Consider the following 7786-nt stretch of genomic DNA (forward strand, 5'->3'; position numbering starts at 1 on the left):
GGGTGGGAGAGGGGGCAGGACAAGGAACGTAGAGATCTATTCCCGCCCCCAGCCAGAGCTCAGAGCAGTCTTGCCTCCTGGGTGGGAGTAGAAAGATGGAAAAGGAAACACCACTTATGCTCCCAAGGACAGGACCGGGCTTGGCTGGTTCACCCCTGTATGCCCAGCTCCCATCCCAGTGCACAGCAGGAAGCAGCAGATGTTCAATAAATGTTTCCCAGATGAATGAAGGAATGAATGAATCATGGAGCTCTCCCCAGATAGAGGGTGACTGCCTCCTCCCCTCTCTCAGTTTCCCCAGCACGCCACCCCTGACAGGCAGCCTGAATCGTGGGCTGGGCTCTGGAATGGATTGCCAGGCAAGCTGCCCCCTGGGACCCTGGAAAGTCTCTCTGGGCCTGCGGACGGGCCTGCGGTGCTGTGTGAAAGCAGGTTAGAGACAGCCCCATGATTCATGGCAGCAAATGCCTGCGAAATAAATATCACAGTGCCCTAGCCCTTCCCATCTCAGCCTCTAATATCCTTTCTGAGGGAAGAGACCTGATTATTCAGGGCCCGTGGTGACAGCTAACGAGTAAATCAGTGCCCTGGAGATTGCTCCCTGGGGAAATTGGCTGTGGTTTCTGGTGATGGCCACTTCGCAAGGACTGTATGGCAGGAGGAGGAGGGGTCACACTGGTGCAAGAGTAGGGGCAGGGGTGCGTATAGAGAGAGACTCCTTCCCCATCGTCCTGCTTCCCGTGAAGCTCACCTGATGGGGCGTGCCCCTCACTCCACCCCAGGGTAGTCATTACAGATAGGAATGTCCCTTGCTTCCACCCCAGCCCTGTGCTGTCAGGAGCCTTCCTGGGACAGTGCCAGCTCACAGGTGAAACAGACAGAGGCACAATTCAAAGCGGGCATCGTATGGTCTTCTGGGCACAAGTCCTCCAGAGCCTGCCTCCCAGGCCCCAAATCCTGGACCCAAATCCACCCCCGTAGGTTGGGGTGTATGGGAACCAAATTTACCAATAATAGTTTTCTGAGGTCATATCCCCATTCCCAGGTGAGCACCTAATTCTTTCATTTTTCTGTTTGTCTTTAGACAGGGTCTCCCTCTGTCATAGACTGGAGGGCAGCAGCACGAACTCGACTCACTGCTGCCTCAACTTCCTGGGCTCGAGCAGTCCTCCCACCTCAGCCTCCCAAGTAGCTGGGACCACAGGCGTGTACCTCCATGCTCAGCTAATTTTTGTTTTGTTTTTGTTTTTTGAGACAGAGTCTTGCTCTGTCGCCCAGGCTGGAGTGCAGTGGCTGGATCTCAGCTCACTGCAACCTCCACCTCCCGGGTTCAAGCGATTCTCCTGCCTCAGCCTCCCGAGTAGCTGGGATTACAGGAGCCTGCCACCACGCCCCACTAATTTTTGTATTTTTAGTAGAGACGGGGTTTCACTATGTTGGCCAGGCTGGTCTCAAACTCCTGACCTGACGTGATCTGCCCGCCTCGGCCTCCCAAAGTGCTGGGATTACAGGTGTGAGCCACTGTGCCTGGCCACAGCTGTCTTTTCAATGGCAGTTGTCTCCTAATCTGTTGACTTCACCATATCTGGAATCAGACGTGATTGTGTAAAAAGCCTTGAAATTACAGAGGGCTCTGCAGATGAGAGAGGGTGCATTCAAACCCTCTTGTCACTTGCAACCAAAAGAGTGCTGACTTCAAAGACAGTCCTTCTAGAACACTACCATTAGATTGCCTTTAGAGCAGGTAGGCTGGAATTATCACCCTACTCTTCAGATGGGTAAACTGAGGCACAGCAAGGTTAAACACCTTGCCCTAGGAGATGCAGCTGGTTTTCCAAAGATACAGAACTGGAAATCAAGAACAGGAGAAGGTATAATCCAGGCCAGCCAGGGTTAACCAAGGAGTGTGTCTTGGAGGAGGTAGACAGGCACACGCCACACACATGCACACCATGTATGCACACACACTCATGTATGTCTCTTTCTGCCAGCCCTGGCTGAATTAAGAATGCATGTGCTGTAGAGGACTGGCTAGACAATTTTCCTGTCACTCCCGCTCCTAATTTCTCCCTCCTCGTCCTTGGACACAACTGGGAATCTCTTTAAGGCTCACAATTGAGCCCCTTCAACTGGCATTGTTTCCACGCCTCACCACGTGACTCTGCCTCTCCCCAAGCTTGTCAGTGGCCGCTCTCTCAGCCCGGTGAAGCCTGACAAATCATTCCTGCAAACGTGCATGTCTCGGGCTCAGAATAACCTACCAAAAGAAAATAAAACCCCCTATGAAGTGAGTCCAGGTGACTCAAAGCGTTCTGTTGGCAGCAGCATTTCTGGCGTCTGCTTTTTCTCTGGATCACAAACATTTTCATCTGCTGGAGCCATTCAAGCCAAACCCACAGGCAGTCAGGGAAGCCCATGGCCCTGGAGACCCCAAACAACTGCACTGCAATGATTAGATGCTCCCCATCCTGCCAGGAGTGTGTTGGGGACAGGGGAAGGAAGACATCTGGTCTTTTGTGCAGATAGAGAAGAAGAACAATCGTAGTCATTATCAGTACAAAATCATTGCCACTCAGTATATGCCAGCCATTGTTCTATTAATAGGCACTTCGTATTTCTTAGCTTATTTAGTCCTCACACCAAGTCAATAAGACAATTATTAATACTGTGCCCATTTTACAGATGGGGACACTTGCAAAGACTGAGCCCATCTGACAACTCATGATCGGCACCCTTACATGGTAATGATCAATGGAGCAGAGAAACGGCTGCCCCTTTAGGTGGGACGTGCTGTTCCAATTTGCCACAGTCCCCTCCAGTCCCTGTTATATTACACCCTGTCTGCCTCACTCATTTAAGTCACTTGCCCTGCACCTAGGTTGCACACTGCTTACCCAGCACAGCCACACGCTGCAGTCCTAATTGTCACCACTCACTAGGCATCTCCACACGTCCTGCACAGTACAGCTGCCAGCTGCAGGAAGGGCTGCAACAGCCTGTCACTCCCGGGCACCAGTGAGCCTCTCCTTCTCCACTCTGTACCTCCCTACCCTCCCACCACCACGACTCAGGCAACAAGGAGGCCACCAGGACTGGCAGGAAAGGTCCCCTGAGTAGGGGAAATCTTGCTTGGCCATAATTAAACTCCACTGCTGTGCAGGCTGCAGACAAAAGGGAACTCATAATGGGATTAGAATTGTAATAAATTAAAATCATAAATTCAATAAATGCCTTCTCAGCCTCCCTCTGGAAATGGTCGGCTCACAGCAGCTGGCTTTGGTAGGCATAACAGAGGGGCCATGGGAAGACAGGTCAGTGCAGACAGGCAAGCTGCAGTTTCAGCTGCTGGTCCCAGCTGACTGGGGCCAGGTCAGGGACCCTTCTCCAGAGCAGACTCCCCCAAAGGCAGGCCATGACCGCTAGTGGTGCTTCAGAACCCGCCATGGCTCCCTATCACCCCACCATTTAATCCAAGCTTAGCTCTTCACCAACTTCCTGCCTTAGGATTTGCTGACATATGCTCTGCCACCCATCATTTGGGCATCCATTAAACGGCCGTTGGCCTCAAATGTACAAGGTGGTAGAAGGGACGAATTTGACATGGAAGGTTCTGAGTTTGAATCCCAGCGCCAGCACATGCGAGCAGTGGGACCAGGGATGGGTACATGCATTCAGGAGTACTCTCCCTCCCTCCCACCCTGAGAACACCATTCACCCACCCTTGTACTCATCCTCTCATTTTGCCTGTATTTATTGAGTGCCTACTGTGTGCTGGACTCTGTGCCAGTCAGTGGGGAAAATAGCAGCAAGATAGGCAAGGTCACGGGGCTGGCGTTCCAACAGGGGACACAGCAACAGGCAAGTTCACAAATCATGAGTTATCACTGCAGAGGGGCCACAAAGCAGAAGCCTAGGAGACCAGCGATGGGGAAGGGGGAGCCACAAAGCAGAAGTCCAGGAGCCCAATCGTGGGGAAGGGGGAACATGAAGGGAGAAGATTTCTTTCTTTTTTTTTTTTTTTTGAGATGGAGTTTTGCTCTTGTCCCCCAGGCTGGAGTGCTGTGGCACAATCTCGACTCACTGCAACCTCCTCCTCCCGGGTTCAAGCAATTCTCCTGCCTCAGCCTCCCGAGTAGCTGGGATTACAGGTGCCCACCACCACACCCAGCTAATTTTTGTATTTTTGGTAGAGACAGGGTTTCATCAGGTTGGCCAGGCTGGTCCCAAACCCCTGATCTCACATGATCTGCCCGCCTCAGCCTCCCAAAGTGTTGGGATTATAAGTGTGAGCCACTGTGCCTAGCGAGAGAGATTTCTGTGGAGCACTAAAGCTTGAGCTGAAGTCTGAGGGTTAAGCCAAGAGAATGGAGGAGACATGGAGCACTTTCAACACAGAGGAGAGCATGTGCAAGGGCCCTGGGGTGGCAGCAAGCAGAGGATCCTAGGTTGTGGTTTGCGAGTTTTTTCAGACGAGGTCTCACTCTACCCAGGCTGGAGTGCTGTTGCACGATCACAGCTCACTGCAGCCTCAACCTCGCAGGCTCAAGAGATCCTCCCACCTCAGCCTCCTGAGTAGCTGGGACTACAAGCGCACACTGCCACACCTGGCTAGATTTTTTTTTTTAATTTTTTGTAGATTGGGGTCTCAGTATATCGTCCAGGCTGGTCTTGAGCTCCTGAGCTCAAGTGACCCTCTTGCCTCGGCCTCCCAAAGTGCTGGGATTATAGGCATGAGCCACCACGCCCCACTGGAATTTTTTAAAAGAATGTAAAATTAGGCATGAAAGTTCATGCTTATTTAGAAAGAAAAAGTGCTACAAATACAAATACATTTTGAAATATATTTTCATTATCTGCTCAACACACTTTGTTTTCTTACATTTTTGGCTGCATATTCTTTTTGGATTCCCCCTTCAACTGTCAAGATTTTGTAATATCATTTTCTAGAGAGAAGATAGATCATTCCTCCAGCATGGTTGAGTGAAATATACACATACAAATTAACCAGGTGTGATGGCACACTCCTGTGATCCCAGCTATTAATATTACACTTGGGAGGCTGAGGTGGGAGATCATTTGGGCCTGAGAGATCAAGGCTGCAGTGAGCCATGACTGTGCCACTGCACTCCAGCCTGGGCAACAAAGCGAGATCCTGTCTCAAAAAAAGAAAAAATATATATACATACATTCATATACACACACATAAGTGCATATGTGTATATATACATACATATGTAATAAATATAGTTTGTTATGTAGGATGCACAGAACATGTGTCTTCACACACACAAACATACACACACACACACATTTATTGTCTGCAGAGCTGCGATTGTGCCTTACTGTGGCTGGCAGAATAATAGCCCCCCCAAATCTGTCTGTGACCCAGTCCCCAGAACCTGTGATTATAGTAGCTTACATGGCAGAGGGAGTTGAAGCTGCTCATCGGCTGACTTTAAAATGGGGAGATTATCCTGGATGAGCCAGGTGGGCCCAAAGTCATTGTAAGAGTCCTTAAAAGTGGAAGAGGGTGGCCGGGCCTGGTGGCTCACGCCTATAATCCCAGCACTTTGGGAGGCCAAGGCGGGCAGATCACTTGAGGCCGGGAGTTCCAGCCTGGCCAATGTAGCAAAACCCCATCTGTACAAAAATTAGCTGGGCATGGTGACTCACACCTGTAATCTCAGCTACTCAGGAGGCTGAGGCATAAGACTTTCTTGAACCTGGGAGGTGGAGGATGCAGTGAGCCGAGATCATGCCACTGCACTCCAGCCTGGGCAACAGAGCAGGACTCTATCTCAAAAAAACAAACAAAAAAGTGGAAGAGGGAGAGAGAAGAGGGAGAATCTGAGACAGAGCAGTGTGAGAAGGACCCAGTTCAACATAGATGAGGGCTGGGGCCACACACCAAGGAATGCGGGCAGCCCCTGGAAGCTGGAAAAGGCATGGACGTGAATTTCCATTTCACGTGAATCTCCATTTCTGGAGGCTTTAAAGCCTCCAGAAGGGAATGCAGCCAGGCTGACCCCTTGATTTTGGCCCAGGGAGACCCACTTTGGACTTCTGACCTGCAGAGCTGTGAATTAATCCATTAAGCCGAAGCTACTGTGTTTGTGGTCGTTTGTTACGGCGGCAGTCAGAAATGAGAGCACTTCCAAATGCAGGCATTCCGATCAACCCCGTTTCATCTGATCACTCTGTGGAGGTGGGAAGTCTGAGTAGACAGAGACAATGGTATGGTCGGTCTTCATGGACTGCAGTTCACATCATCTACATCTGCAAATTTTACAAACACACATGACCGTTAGGACATAATGCCAGGGCCCCTCTCAGGGCCTCGGAAGGGATCTGTGCAATAGAAGGCCCCAAGTCCCGAGAACCATCAGTATTTGGCAACTCCCCATTTGTCTCATTCAAATAACTCAAAGCAGATGCAGTGTTGGGGCCACAGAGAGCCTGGAAAAGGAGCTGGTTCCAGTCCAGCCAGGGCTTCGTGGCTCGAAGCAGGGACCTGACCTCGCCCTATTCCCCAGTGGTGCCGGCATCGGACCCCAGTGGCTGCCAGGTGGTGGACAGGCTGGAGGAGAAGGGGTGGGCACCAGGCAGATCGCTGCAGGAGTGCCCTCCAGGACGTGGTGGAGGAGATGATGGGGTGGGGGTGAAGGTGAGGAAGGGAAGCAAGGGAACTGCTTAGCAGGGAGCAGCCACAAGAGTTTCTGCCAGGTGGGAGGTGGGCTTGGGGAGGAGCAATGTCAGAGCTGACTCCAAGACGCTGGCTGAGAGTTGGGAAGATCCCAAGGGGTGGGGTGGGTGGGGCCGTGATGGAGAAGAGGTCACCCGTGTGCTCACCTCCCCTTCCCACCTCCAGCCTGCAGGAGAAAAAAAAGCAAGTCTTTCCTCACTTGCCTGCACCTGCCAAACCACCACGTTGAGACAACACTAGACCAAGGACCCCTCCCCACCCAGTATTACTAGTAAGGCTGAGAGCCTCAGCTCAGGAGGAGGTCTGCAAAAAACAGACACAAACAGAACAAACAGGGTTCTTTCCTCTTCATCTAGGCTCTCTGGGATTCTCGGGCTCCTACAGGACCCCACCCATTCCCAAGCCCTGTGCTCTCCCCCACCTCTGCAGCCCCCCACCCCTAGCCCTCTGGGGGTCTCCATCCCTCCCATCCCAATGCCCAAGCCAAGCGCAGAGTCATTGTGAGCACTTATTAAGCCACTAATTAATTGAATTTTTCCCCCTCATTGCATGCTGTTAATTAGTTTCTTGTAGTAACAGAGACTATTATTCTTGGAAGTAATAACTTGGTCCAGGAGGCAGTTTTAATGCTACTTATAATTACCAGAGGAGGCAGAGTCTTGGGCTTAGGTGGATTGGGCTAATCCAGGACAAGAAAGGAGGAAAGTCAACATGGTTCTTTCTTGTCTAAAAGATGCCTTTTATTTTGCCTTACTATTGTCCTGTGGAAAGCATTTTTTTTTCTTTTAGAAGGAGTGTCACTCTTACGCCCAGGCTAGAATGAAGTGGAGTGATCTCAGCTCACTGCATCCTCTGCCCCCCACGTTCAAGTGATTCTCTTGCCTCAGCCTCATGAGTAGCTGAGATTACAGGCATTCGTCACCACGCCTGGCTAGTTTTTGTGTTTTTAAGAGAGACGGGGTTTTGCCATGTTGGTCAGGCTGATCTTGAACTCCTGACCTCAGGTGATCCACCCACCTCAGCCTACCAAAGTGCTGGGATTACAGGCATAAGCCACTGTACCCAGCCAGAAAGCATTATTAT

This window comes from Colobus angolensis, unplaced genomic scaffold (assembly GCF_000951035.1).
Source record: "Colobus angolensis palliatus isolate OR3802 unplaced genomic scaffold, Cang.pa_1.0 Scaffold149, whole genome shotgun sequence".
Lineage (NCBI taxonomy): Eukaryota > Metazoa > Chordata > Mammalia > Primates > Cercopithecidae > Colobus > Colobus angolensis.